Below are 15,318 nucleotides of genomic sequence, written 5' to 3' on the forward strand. Positions count from 1 at the left end.
TATACGTTTTCCTAGTCGATCCAGTCAGGGGGAAGGCTGGTGATCTCTCCGATTTTCAGAAAGGTGCTTTGTTAGAGCATGTTTAGCAGGATTAGCACAATTGAGAAAACAAGGGAAATCACTGATGTGTCGTAAGAAATCTGAAATATACGAGTGTAAGACGAAGGGGAAATGTAACTCTAAAAGGCAGAATGTCGAGACCTCAGGAATTTAAAGCAAATTACCTTTCACAATAGAAGGTCCAGTTTTATCTCGTTTTATACTTTTTTTTTTTTGCACCAATGGTAGGGTGGAAGTTTGGCTTGAACTTCATGAAACCACGCATCCAGACTATTTCGTGTCCAACAATCAAGGAGCTGGAGGTGGCATCAAGATATGAGGTATGTTCTGTAGGTACAAACTATGTCCGCTCATACAGTTAAATGGTTTTATCTCCAATGAATATCTTTCTGTCGGGCTAACTTCACCCTGCATTGCTTCATTTTTACCTGGATTACAATGGATTCTTTCAGGATGACAACACAGCTATCCATCGTGCAAAAATTGTATCTGAATAGTTAGAGGAACATTCCCAAGATTTCCGACATCTATCCTGGCCGCCTAATTCTCCAGATCTGAATCCAACTGAGAATGTTTAGAATATATTAGAATATTTATATTTAGAATAAAAGAGGAAACAATACTCTTGATTTGATTATCAGCAGTCATCATGCATTAAGAATCTGCAGGTAAAAGACCCACTGGGTCGCAGCGATCACAGTGTACTAATGTGGAATTTAATAGATTTGATAATAGAGAGCTATTAAGTGCTCGATAATTCCTATATTATATTATATTATGAAACAACAGGGATTATTTTAGATATAGGAAGCTTCTTTTCCAACAAACTCTCCTGGTTCAACGCGTTAATAATTCTTTGGGAAGGCGATATCAATTTTACAAAACATGTGGGACATCTCCCCACTGTCAGAACCGTAGTGTAGAGAATAATCCCCCCCCCCCATATCCATTAAACTTTTTTAGACCTCTAAATTTAACTCTAATGTCAAGCTACTGGACCGAAGAAAATAATCGGTCCATCTTTATTAAGCGGTTTAGACCTTAAAAATTTAATTTTATGTCAATCCACGTAATGGTTTCCTTGCTGCCAGAGGTATGGTGTTTGAAGACAGAAGTCTTGAGCGCTCAAGGTTGAGACTGAGGGGTCTGAACACTACGGTTCTGACAGTGGGGAAGATGTCTCACATGTTTTGTAAAATTGACATCGCCTTCCCAAAGAATTATTAGCGCGTTGGACCAGGAGAGTTGGTTGGAAAAGAAGCTTCCTATATCTAAAATAAAGGTAATCCCTGTTGTTTCATAATAAGTGGAATTTAACGAAAGACATAACAAATGTCAAGGGTAAAGGTAAAGGCTTTTGCTTTCGTAGGGGTCACTACTTAGGTCTTAGACTGTTATTTAATTGTATGCAGTGGGACCAATTGATCTCGTTACCAACAGCAAATTCCAATATGAAGTAATCAAAGAATCTACTAGGCTTTTCATGCCAACAAAAAAGTACTGTTCAAGGCTTAGACCTAAATGGATGTCAAATGAACTATTGAGACACATGACAGAGAAGAAAAGTGCATGGGATGCATATAAATTATCAGACGATACAGAAGCCTATCGTAGATATAAATTAATCTGTAATCAAGTCACAAAGGAGGTTAGGCAAGCTAAAGCAGATTATGAGAAGTCTTTGGTAAAGAATGCAAAGAAAAACAGTAAAGACTTCTATGTTTATATTAACAGTAGAGGGAACTGGTTGAATCCCATTGGGCCACTTGATGTGTTAACTGTTGATGACACTGTTCAGTTTGCGGACAAATTGAATGGGCATTTTGCATCTACTATTCACATATGAGGAACTCTTTAGGGTAGGGGATGCGAGAAGTTTATCAAACTCTAACGAGGAGCTGAAGGGCTTTGTGATAACTGAAAGGAAAGTGAAGGAGAAATTGTTGAGGATGGAGATAAAAAAGGCACCTGAGACATTAGCATTAGCATTAGCATTAGTAGAGGCATTTGATGCAAGAAAGCAAGCTTATGCAGCATCAGCCAAAAAAAAAAAAAAAACCACTTCCACTTCACCCCTCTGTTCGTTCAAAATACCTGTCCAGCTGAGCCTTAAACTTATTTAGGCTATCAACCTCCACCACAAGGGATGGAAGTCTGTTCCACCAACCAACCACCCGCTGGCTAAAGGCAAATTTCCGCACGTCTATCCTACATCTGTCTTTCCTCAATTTGAATTTATGCCCTCTCAGGTGATTATTCTGAGCTAGAGGAAGAATCCCATCAGCATTGAGCATGCTTAAACCATTCAAGGCTTTATACACCTCTATCAGATCACCTCGCTGGTGCCTAGTCTCCAGACACTGTAATTTGCAAAACTTAAGCCTTTCTTCGTAAGAGCACCCCTTTGTTCCATTCACTAATCTTGTTGCCCTTCTCTGTACTCGTTCCAGCAGCTCTACATCCTTCTTGAAATGAGGCCTCCGGACCTGTATACAGTACTCTAGATGTGGCCTGACCATCGCCTTATACAATGGAATAATCACCTCCTTATCCCTGCTGGAAAAATTCCTGTATATCAATGACAATACTCCATGAGCTACTCTTGCAGCCCGTCTGCACTGCTCAGAGAACTTCATATCTGCCTGCACAACCACCCCCAAGTCCCTTTCATTCTCTACCACTGTCAGTGTTGTACCATAGAGTTGATACGTTGCTCTGGGGTTGCTGTTTCCCATGTGTAGTACTTTACATTTGTCAATGTTAAACTTCATTTGCCACCTCTCAGCCCATCTGCTCAACCTTTCCAGATCCTGTTGCAGAAGCATAGTGTCAGTAGTGTCCTTGACAACCCTGCCAACCTTTGTATCGTCTGCAAACTTGGACATTAATCCCGATATACCATCATCAATATCATTTATAAATACAGAAAACAATAATGGACCCAACACTGAGCCCTGAGGGACTCCACTAATAACATCAGTCCACGATGAGCAGTGTCCATTGATTACCACTCTCTGTTTTCTCCCCCTCAACCACCCCTTTATCCATAGCAGCAATTTGCCTCCAATGTCACACTGCTCCAATTTGTGTAGCAGTCTTCCATGTGCAACAGTATCAAAAGCCTTTCTAAGATCCAAGTATATAATATCAAAGTTATTCCCTGCATCCAGTTCTTTTGTGACTGCATCATAGTATCCGATCAAGTTGGTCAGGCAAGACTTCCCCTTAACAAAACCATGCTGTGTCTGAGCTATAACTGAAGTCTTGTCTAAATGATCCTGCAGTGCGTCTTTAACCAGTGCCTCCATTAATTTTCCTGGAACAGAAGTCAAGCTCACAGGTCTATAATTACTTGTGTCAGCCTTTGATCCTCCTTTGTGAATTGGGGTCACATTTGCACATTTCCAGTCTATGGGTACCTCCCCTGAGTCCAAGGAAGCTCTCATAATTATGGCTAAGGGTTTGCTTACTTCCTTTGCTGCCTCCTTTAATATAACTGGATAGATCCCATCCACCCCGGGTGCCTTTCTTGTGTTTAGCTTCAACAGTTTCTCCTCCACTTTACTCCCAGTTATTTCAAGATTCTGTAACTTACTGCTAGAGTTGAATACACCTCTGGCATTCCCCTCGCTGAATAACTCCTCATGTGTGAATGTCGATGCAAAATATTCATTTAGTTTGTTAGCCACCTGAGCAGGATCATCAACACTTGACCCATCAATATCAAGTGGACCAATCTGATTCATCCCTTTCCTTCTAGAGTTTACATAAGTAAAGAACTCTTTGCTGTTTTTCTTTGCATCCCTTGCCAAGGATTTCTCGTAATCTGCCTTCGCCTGCCTAACCTCCTTTGTAACTTGGTTGCATATCAACTTGTATCTATCATAGGCTTCTGTGTCATGTGTTAATTTGTAAGTATCCCATGCATTTTTCTTCTCTGCCATATGCCTCATTAGTTCATCTGACATCCATTTTGGCCTAAACCTTGAACAATATTTCTTAGTTGGTATGTAAAGCCTAGTAGCTTCCAAGATAAGTTCTTTGAATGCTTCCCATTTTGAATTTGCTGTTGGTAACATCATCAGTTGGTCCCACTGTATAGAATTTAAATACTGTCTCAGTCCATCGTAGTCGCCTTTACGGAAGCAATAACCCTTCCCTTTACCCCTAATGGTAGTTACCTCTTTGAGTAAATCCCACTTCAGCACACTGTGATCACTGCCACCTAGTGGTTCATTTATCTGCAGATTCTTAATGCATGAAGAATCACTGCTGATAATCAAATCAAGAGTATTACTCCCTCTAGTTGCCTCCCGAACATGCTGATGTAGAAAACAATCATCCAATAAATCCACAAAAGCCCTGCTAGTGTGTGAGTATCCAGCCCCCAAATTCCAGTCAATATCTGGGAAATTAAAATCTCCCATTATAAGACACTCTGATTTACTGGCCCACTCTATTTCCCTGTACAGTTCCTTATTATACTCATCAGAGTCATTAGGCCTATGCACACTCCTACTCTCAATTTTGATCTCCCAATGTTTATGTCACACCAAACTGACTCCACACTGCACTGTCCAGCGATGTCGACTGGCTTCACTTCCTTGGTTTTTATGTGTTTCTTAACTAATAGCATAACACCTCCCCCCCTTCCTATCCTGTCTATCCTTTCTGTAGACGTTGTACTCCCCAAATTGCAGTTCCGCATCCCTTATATCTGTGTGACACCACGTCTCTGATATCCCAACAATATCTGCCTTCGATGTTTTGAGCAATACCTCAAATTCATCAAATTTATTTACTAAACTCCTAGCATTGGTGTACACGCAAGTATACCTGCACCTGTTTCTATTCTTAGCTACCCTAACACAACCCATGTGTTTACTTGTACCACAATGGCTCCCAGCAGTCTCTGAAATACCATGCATCTTGTTTTTCAGGCTTCTGCTCATTCTAATAGAAGCAGTGCAAGAATCTCTTTCACCTCTGCCAGTGGCTACTGTCAATCTATTGGTCTTCCCCCCAAGCTAGCAGTTTTCCGACCCACCTAACACTGCCTCGATAGCATCAGCAAATATTCTTGCACCCTTTCTATTTAAGTGTATCCCATCCCTGTAGAAGCAATCTCTCCTGTTAACAAGTACAGTCCAGGCTGAAAAAAATTCTACCCCTTGAGCCTTGCACAATCTTTCCAGGGCCGAATTGATCGACAAGGCTCTCATCATATACTCCCTCCTATCGTGTCTGGGCAGAATTGCAGACACTTTCAAATTCAACCCTAATTCTCGGCTTTTGTTCAACAGTGACCTGTACTTGTTAAGTAATTCTGCCGGTCTCCTACTCTTAATATTATTAGTGCCAACGTGTACAACTATATCACCTTTTGTGCCCTTAAAAGATGATATTCGCTCTACAACGTCATCAACCTTTGCCCCTGGCAGACATACCCTGGTCCTGTTCCACCTATCTTTTTTACAAAGCATGTTCCCCGTTTCCCTGACAATAGAGTCACCAACAACTACTTGTTCCTTCGGGACCAGCGCATTCTGCCTTGGGGGTTGTCTCTGTGTCACGCGATGCCCAAGTGCAAGCTCTGGCGTTGATGTGGGCAGCTGAGAGCTTGATGGGCCCCTCAATTTAGTTTCTTTGAGGGCATCCACCCTGTCCTTCAAGCTCTCATATAGGCCCAAAAGACAGATGGAATCTATCCAGTTATATTAAGGGAGGCTGTGAAGGAGGTAAGCAAACCCTTACCCATAATAATGAGAGCATTCTTGGATCCATGGGAAGCCCCTATGGACTGGATACGTGCGAAGATATCTCCAATTCATAAAGGGGATCAAAGATCATGAGTAATTAGAGACCTGTTAACTTAATGTTTGCTCCAGGGAAAATAATGGAATCACTGGTTAAAGACGTAATGCAGGATCATTTGGACAGGCATGCAATTATACTTCAATCACAGCATGGATTTTTCAAGGGGCGATCTTGTCTGACCAATCTGACAAGTTACTATGATGCAGTGGCCAAGAAAATGGATGAAAAAATAATTTTGACATCATATACTTAGATTTCTGGAAGACTTTTGATACTGTTGCATGTAAAAGGGCTGCTGTATAAACTGGAGAAATGTGGCATTAAGGGCAAGTTACTGCTATGGATAACGGGTTGTTCCTCTTCATCGACTAATTTTATTAGTGGATTTCCCCAGGGTTCAGTGCTGGGTCCATCGTTGTTTCCAATATCGATGAAGGTATATCAGGTTTAATGTCTAAGTTTGCAGCTGATTCAATGGTTGGCAGGGTGGTCAACGACAGTCATCAGGATGAGCTACTTAAACAAGATCTAGGAAAATTGAGTCAATGGTACCGAAAAGTAGCAGCTGAAGTTTAACGTTTACAAATGCAACGTACTGCACATGGGTAGCAGGAACCCCCCGAGTAACTTATCAACTGGGTGGTACTACACTCAGAGTAGTGTAGAATGAAAAAGACCTGGGGTAATTGTGTGCAGTCAGGCATGAAATTCTCTGAACAGCGCAGACATGCTGCCAGGACAGCTCATGGGGTTTTGTCAATGATATACAGAAACTTTGCTAGCAGGGATATGGAAGTGATTATCCCTTTGTATAAGGCCATGGTGCGGCCGCATCTTGAGTACTGTATACAGGTCTGGAGGCCCTCTGTTGTTGTGGAACTGGATGGGTTGAATTCAAGGGAGAATTGGACAAATTCTCGGAGGGTACGGATGAGTGAACTGTGTTTTTTTTTTTTTTTTTTATTGATGCTATATAAGCTTGCTACTACAGGTCAGAATCTGACTGGCCCGTAAATTTTGCACACCAGTGTATTTACTGCAGTCTTGTCTAGATGATCCTGCAATGCTTTAACTAGTGATTCCATTATTTTGTCTGGAACACAAGTTAAACTAACAGGTCTATAGTAACTTGTGTCACCTTTTGAACCCCCTTTGTGAATTTGTGATACATTTGCCCACCTTCGGTCCATAGGGTTCTCCCCTGAGTCCAAGGAAGCTCTCATAATTATGGCTAAGGGTTTGCTTACTTCCTTTGCTGCCTCCTTTAATAACATAACTGGATACATCCCGTTCACCTCAGGTGCCTTTTTTATGTTTAATTTCAACAATTTCTCCTCTACTTTGCTCTCAGTTATTACAAAATCACTTAGCTCCCTGTCAGAGTTTGATAAACTTCTGGCACTCCCCTCATTCGATAATTCCTCAGGTGTTAATGTAGATGCAAAATACTCATTCACTTTATCAGCTACCTGAGCATGATCATCAATAGTCAACCCCTCTATGTTAAGTGGTCCAATCTGATTCATCCCTTTCCTTCTAGAGTTTACATAAGTAAAGACCTCTTTGCTGTTTTTCTTTGCATCCTTTGCCAAAGATTTCTCGTAATCTGCCTCCACCTGTCTAACTTCCTTTGTGACTTGGTTACAGATCAGCTTATATCTATCATAGGCTTCTGTGTCGCCTGTTATTTTATATGCATCCCATTCATTTTTCTTCTCTGTCACATGTCTAATTAGTTCATCTGACCTCCATTTAGGCCTAAATCTTGAACAATATTTCTTAGTTGGTATGAAAAGCCTAGTAGCCTCGAAAACTAAGTCCTTGAAGGCTTCCCATTTAGAATTCAAAGTTGGTAACATCATCAGTTGATCCCACTGTACAGAATTTACAAACTGTCTGAGACCCCTATAGTCACCTTTACGAAAGTAAAAGCCCTCCCTTTAGCCTTGATGGTAGTTACATCTTTAAGTAATTCCCACATCAGTACATTGTGATCAATGTCATTCAGTGGTTTCTTTATCTGCAAACTTTTAATGCATGAATAATCACTGCTGATAATCAGATCAAGAGAATTACTCCCTCTGGTTGCCTCTCGAACATGTTGATGTAGAAAAAGTCATCCAATAAATTCACAAAAGTCTTGCTAGTGTGTGAGTGACCAACCCACAAGTTCCAGTCAATATCCTGAAAGTTAAAATCCCCCATTATAAGACATTATGATTTACTGGCCCACTCTTATTTCTCTGCACAATTGCTCATTATACTCATCAGATTCATTAGGCCTATAACACACACATACCTTCGTTTTTACTTTCCCAGTGCTTATGTCACACCAAACACTCAACATTCCATTGTCTACCAACATCAATTGGATGCAGTTCCTTAGATTTTATGTGTTTCTTAACTAACAGCATAACCCCTCCTCCATTCCTGTCCTTTCTGTACAATTGTTCTCTCCAAATTCCAATTCTCCAATGCTTATATCTGTGTGACACCACATCTCTGATGTCCCAACAATATCTGCTTTTGACGTCTTAACTAGCACTTCAAGCTCATCAAATTTATTAATTATACTTTTAGCATTGGTGTACATGCAAGTATACATGCACCTGTTCCTACTCTTAGTTACCCTAACACAGCCCATGTATTTACTTGTTTCACTATGACTCCCAGCAGTCCTGGAAATCTCCATTACCTTGCTTTCCAGGCTGTTGCTCATTCTAATAGAAGCAATGCACGAATCAATTTTTCCCCTGCCTGTGTACTGTTCACCTTTTAGTCTGTGTATCCCCCAAAGAATGTTAGATAATTTTGAAAATAAATATGTGGTATGTTGTAGATCAAACTTATTCCAACAGATGGTTGCACACACACAAAGATTGTCCAGTAGGCTGACAGGTTTCAAATAACAGTTAATTTCTTTAATAGCTTTAAAGTTTTGTGTGACGATTTTTCAATGGAGCAAAAAACGGATATCTAATTTTGCTTTAAACTGAGAAAATATGTAACAGAACCATATAAAATGTTAAAAACTTTATTTTATGATGATGAAATATTAAGTTCGTGTGAGTTTGTAAACAGTTCAAAGAGGGATGTGAGGATGTTCACGATGACCCAAGAAGTGGGTTTCCCTCAATCTCTTGAAATGAGGAAACAGTCACAAAAATTCGGGAAATTGTGGCAAGTGATTATCATTCGTCCCTGAGGACGATGGCTCTTGTAGTAGGATTTTAGGAGCATTGGCGAGTAAACCCATATTACTCTATGTATATTGTCTGTAAATTACATGTTCTGTGGTCAATTTTCTATTTGCTAGACGAAAAACCCGAGTTTCCGGGAGGAAAAACTATGCTATCGTCGCCTAAGATTAACTAATTCAGTCACCTTGTAAAATAGGCCCAAAAAAATTCCTTGAGTCATTGACAGGACACGAACTCAAGTCTTTTAAGGGCACAAAAGGTGATATAATTGTACACGTTGGCACTAATGATATCAATAGTAGGAGACCGGCAGAAATACTTAACAAGTACAGGTCACTGTTGAAAAGGCGCCTCGGTAGCCAGGTGGGAAGGAGCAGCAGTGCGTAGCACACGCTTCTTGATTAGACCAGGGTTCGAGCCCGACACCACCAAATACTGAGGTTGCGGAAAGGTCAGGGAATGACCACCGCATATCCCGGAGCAATATGGCCTTAGTTGCTAATGCTCCTAAAAACCAAATAACAAACAAACTGTTGAAAAAAAGCCGTTAATTAGGGTTGAATTTGAAAGTGCTGCAATTCTGCCCAGACACGATAGGAGGGAGTATATGATGAGAGCTTTGTTGATCAATTCGGTCCTGGAAAGATTGTGCAAGGTTCAAGGGGTAGTATTTTTTTCAGCCTGGACTGTACTTGTTAACAGGAGAGACTGTTTCTACAGGAATGGGGTACACTTAAATAGAAAGGGTGCAAGAATATTTGCTGATGCTATCGAGGCAGTGTTAGGTGGGTCGGAAAACTGTTAGCTTGGGGAAGGGATACAAAGACTGATAGACTAACAGTAGCCACTGGCAGAGGCGAAAGTGATTCTTGCACTGCTTCTATTGGAATGAGCAGAAGCCTGAAAAACAAGATGCAGGATATTTCAGAGACTGCTGCGAGTCATTGCGGTACAAGTAAACACATGGGTTGCGTTAGGGTAGCTAAGAATAGAAACAGGTGCATGTATACTTACGTGTACACCAATAAATTTGATGAATTTGAGGTATTGCTCAAAGCATCAAAGGCGGATATAGTTGGGATATCAGAGACGTGGTGTCACACAGAAATAAGGAATGCAGAACTGGAACTTGGGGAGTACAACGTCTACAGAAAGGATAGACAGGATAGGAATGAAGAAGGGGTTATGCTATTAGTTAAGAAACATAAAATCCAAGGAAGTGAAGCCAGTCGACATCGCTGGACAGTGCAGTGCAGTGTCGAGTCAGTTTGGTGTGACAAAAGCATTGGGAGATCAAAATTGAGAGTAGGAGTGTGCTATAGGCCTAATGACTCTAATAAGTATAATAAGAAACTGTACAGGGAAATATAGTGGACCAATAAATCAGAGAGTCTTATAATGGGGGATTTTAATTTCCCAGATATTGACTGGAAATTGTGGGTTGGTCACTCACACAGTAACAAGGCTTTTGTGGATTTATTGGATGATTGTTTTCTACATCAGCATGTTCGGGAGGCAACAAAAGGAGGAATACTCTTGATCTGATTATCAGTAGTGATTCTTCATGCATTAAGAATCTGCAGATAAAGGAACCACTAGGTGGCAGTGATTACAGTGTGCTGAAGTGGGATTTACTCAAAGAGGTAACTACCATCAGGGGTTAAGGGAAGGGTTATTGCTTTCGTAAAGGCGACTACGATGGTCTGAGACAGTATTTAAATTCTATACAGTGGGACCAACTGAAGACGTTACCAACAGCAAATTCAAAATGGGAAGCATTCAAAGAACTTATCTTGGAAGCTATTAGGCTTTACATACCAACTAAGAAATATTGTTCAAAGTTTAGGCCTAAATGGATGTCAGATGAACTAATGAGACATATGACAGAGAAGAAAAAAATGCATGGGATACATATAAATTAACATGTGACACAGAAGCCTATGATAGACAAGTTAATCTGTAACCAAGTACCAGATTAGGCAGTCAAAGGTAGATTACGAGAAATCTTTCGCAAGGGATGCAAAGAAAAACAGAAAAAAATTTCTTCTTTACTTATGTAAACTCTAGAAGGAAGGGTATGAATCAGATTGTTGGTCCACTTGATATCGATGGGTTAACTGTTGATGATCCTGCTCAGGTAGCTAACAAACTAAATGAATATTTTGCATCGACATTCGCACATGAGAAGTTATTCAGCGAGGGGAATGTCAGAGGTGTATTCAACTCTGGCAGTAAGCTAGAGAATCTTGTAATAACTAAGATTAAAGTGGAGGAGAAATTGTTGAAGATAAACACAAGAAAGGCACCTGGGGTGGATGGGATCTATCCAGTTATATTAAAGGAGGCAGCAAAGTAAGTAAGCAAACCCTTAGCCATAATTATGAGAGCTTCCTTGGACTCGGGAGGTACCCACAGACTGGCGATGTGCAAATGTGACCCAAATTCATAAAGGAGGATCAAAGGCCGACACAAGTAATTATAGACCTGTGAGTTTAACTTCTGTTCCAGGAAAATTAATGGAGGCACTGGTTAAAGAAGCACTGCAGGATCATCTAGACAAAACTTCAGTTACAGCTCGGAATTTGCATGGTTTTGTTAAGAGAAAGTCTTGCCTGACCAATTTGATTGGATACTATGATGCAGTCACAAAAGAACTGGATGCAGGGAATAACTTCGATATTATATACTTGGATCTTAGAAAGGCTTTTGATACTGTTGCACATGGAAGACTGCTGCACAAATTGGAGCAGTGTGGCATTGGAGGTGCCACAATTGCTGCTGTGGATAAAGGGGTGGTTGAGGGGGAGAAGATAGAGAGTGGTAATCAATGGACACTGCTCATCGTGGACTAATGTTATTAGTGGAGTCCCTCAGGGTTCAGTGTTGGGTCCATTATTGTTTTCTGTATTTATAAATGATATTGATGATTGTATATCAAGCTTAATGTCCAAGTTTGCAGACGATACAAAGGTTGCCAGAGTTGTCAAGGACACTACTGACACTATGCTGCTGCAACATGATCTGGAAAGGTCGAGCAGATGGGCTGAGAGGTGGCAAATGAAGTTTAACATTGACAAATGTAAAGTATGGAAACAAATGGAAACAGCTAACTAATTTCATTGTTGAGAACATAACCCCTATATGGGAAACAGCAACCCCAGAGCAACGTATGAACTCTTTGGTACTACACTGACAGTGGTAGAGAATGAAAAGTATCTGGGGGTAATTGTTCAGGCAGATATGAAGTTCTCTGACAGTGCAGACGGGCTGCAAGAGTAGCTCATGGTGTCTTATCAATGATATACAGGAATTTTTCTAGCAGGGATAAGGAGGTGATTATTCCCTTGTATAAGACAATGGTCAGGCCACACCTTGAGTACTGTATACAGGTCTGGAGGCTTCATTTCAATAAGGATGTAGAGCTGCTGGAACGAGTACGAGAAGGGCAACAAGATAAGTGAATGGAACAAAGGGGCACTCTTATGAAGAAAGGCTTAAGTTTTGCAAATTACAGTGTCTGGAGACTAGGCACCGGCGAGGTGATCTGATAGAGGTGTATAAAGCCTCGAATGGTTTGAGCATGCTCAATGCTGATGGGATTCTTCCTCTTGCTCAGAATAATCACCTGAGAGGGCATAAATTCAAATTGAGGAAAGACAGATGTAGGATAGAAGTGCGGAAATTTGCCATTAGCCAGCCGGTAGTTGGTTGGTGGAACAGACTTCCATCCCTTGTTGTGGAAGTTGATAGCCTAAATAAATTTAAGGCTCAGCTGGACAGGTATTTCCAACGAACGGAGGGGTGAAGTGGAAGTGGTTTTTTTTTTTGGCTGATGCTGCATAAGCTTGCTTTCTTGCATCATATGTCCCTGCTAATGCTAATGCTAATGCTTTAAAACCCAGTGCATGGAGGATGGCGATTCTACCAACTATGCTACCAACAAGGGAAACGATGACTGATGAGTTAGATATGAATAAGATTTGTCTTATTCCGCATGAAGATTTAGGGAAAAGGAGTGTCTGCCCAAAATTTGTACTGCACAGCCTCACAAACGAGCAGAAATAACGAAGAGTGCCATCATATGAAGACTTCATCCAGACTTATCCATAATTCCTAATTTCATCGACAGTATTTCCATGGAGATGAGTGTTGATTATTTCAATACGACCCCGAAGAGTCAGTGCATACAGTAGACTTCAATATCATCAAGGCCCAGATAGTTTCACTTAGAAAAGTCCAGGACTGAGACAATGCTGATCGTGTTTTTCTTCCGACAAACAGGGTGTGATTCACAAGTAATTTATAGCCGAAGACGGGGGAGTCAATGCTGAGTTCTACGTATGGGTGCTTCGAAGACTATTGAAGCATATTTCTCAGGAGGTGCCGTAATTTTGTGTGAAAGGCAGTTGTTTTTTTGTTGCACAACAAAGCTCTGCCCATTCTGCACTTGTGAAGTCATTTCTGATGAAACATGGTATTGTACAGATCAACCATTCACGCACCTAAGATTCCCGCATGTCAGAAAGAGCATCACGGGAACATAGAAGTTCTTGAAAACACACGTGCTCTTCTCACTTTAGTATTGCCAACTGAAGACGTTAAAAAACGAGTCAGTCGTTATGACTTTTGGCTTCATATTTTAGTTTTTAATTAATTCTTCAATGACAACCAGGGACGGAGTTATGCACTTCTACTTTCTTGAGCATATTTTAATTCCGTATCCTTACTAATTAACTCTTTTAAACTCTAAATTATTCAAAACCTCTTAAACCCCAAAATTATTCATCCATCCTCCCTCATGTAGCAACTGCAGATTATGTAAGGTGAATACCGTTTATTAAGCTTTGCTATTCGAACTTGAGTCCAATCATATCGGTACTTTAAGAAATTCTATAACTTATCTAATTTTCTTTATTATAATTTTTGATTTTACAGGCTACGCTTTAATTTCTTTGGATAAATCAATCACTGTTTAAACATAAACTAATTAGCTAACTAATTTCATTGTTGAGAACGTAACCCCTATTTTTAACATTATGTCTATGGGATTTAATTCCCGCTTTACAAGCGCGCGCTAGGAACGATTTAACTCGTAAAGTCGAGAACTACCTGTACTTGGATTTCAGGAAAGCTTTTGATACTGTTGCACATGGAAGACATGTACAAATTGGAGCAGTATGGCATTAAGGGCAAGCTGCTACAATGGATAAAGAATGGTTGAGTGGGAGAAGACAGAGAATGGTAATCAATGGGTACTGCTCTACGTGGACTAATGTTATTAGTGGTGTCCCTCAGGGTTCGACGTTCTGCGCATTGTTTTGTATATTTATCAAGAAAATTGATGAAGGTATATCAAGCTTAATGGCAAAGTTTGCAGATGATACAAAGGTGGGCAGGGTTGTTAATAACAGTAATGACAGTATTCTGCTGCAATAGGATCTTAAAAAGTTGGGTAGATGGGCTGAGAAGTGGCAACTGAAGTTTAATATTGACAAATGCAAAGTACTGCATATGGGTAGCAGTATCCCCAGAGAAATGTACCAACTATATGGTGTTACACTCAGGGTAGTGGAAAATGAAAGAGACTTGGGGATAATTTTGCAGTCAGACGTGAAGTTTTCTGAGCAATGCAGACAGGCTGCCACAGTAGCAGCCTGGGGTTTTGTCAATGATATACAGGAATTTTGCGAGCAGGGATAAGGTGATTATCCCCTTGTATAAGGCAATGGTCAGGCCACACCTTGAGTACTGCGTACAAGTCTGGAAGCCTCATTTTAAGAGGGATGTAGAGTTGCTAGAACGAATACAGAGAAGGGCAACAAGACTGGTGAAGGGAACACAGGGGTGCTCTTACCAAGAAAGGTTCAAGTTCTGCAAATTGCAGTGCCTGGAGACTAGGCACCTGCGAGGCCCTCTGATTGAGGTGTATAAGGCCTTGAATGGATTGAACAGGCCAATGCTGATGGGATTCTTCCTCTTGCTTAGATTACAAACCTGAGTGGGCATAGATTCAAACTCAGGAAAGACAGTTGTAGAATAGAGGTGTACGAAAGTTTGCCTTTAGCTAGCAAGTAGTTGATTGCTGGAACAAACTTCCATCTGCTGTTGTGGAAGTTGATAGCTTAAATAAGTTCAAGGCAGAACTAGACAAACATTTGGAATGAATGGATCAGTGAAATGGGAAGGGCTTTTTTTTTTGGCTGGCTTTCTTGCATCATGTGCCTCTACTAATGCTATTGAC

This window comes from Mastigoproctus giganteus, chromosome 5 (assembly GCF_048544385.1).
Source record: "Mastigoproctus giganteus isolate SK-2022 chromosome 5, ASM4854438v1, whole genome shotgun sequence".
Taxonomy (NCBI): Eukaryota; Metazoa; Arthropoda; class Arachnida; order Uropygi; family Thelyphonidae; genus Mastigoproctus; species Mastigoproctus giganteus.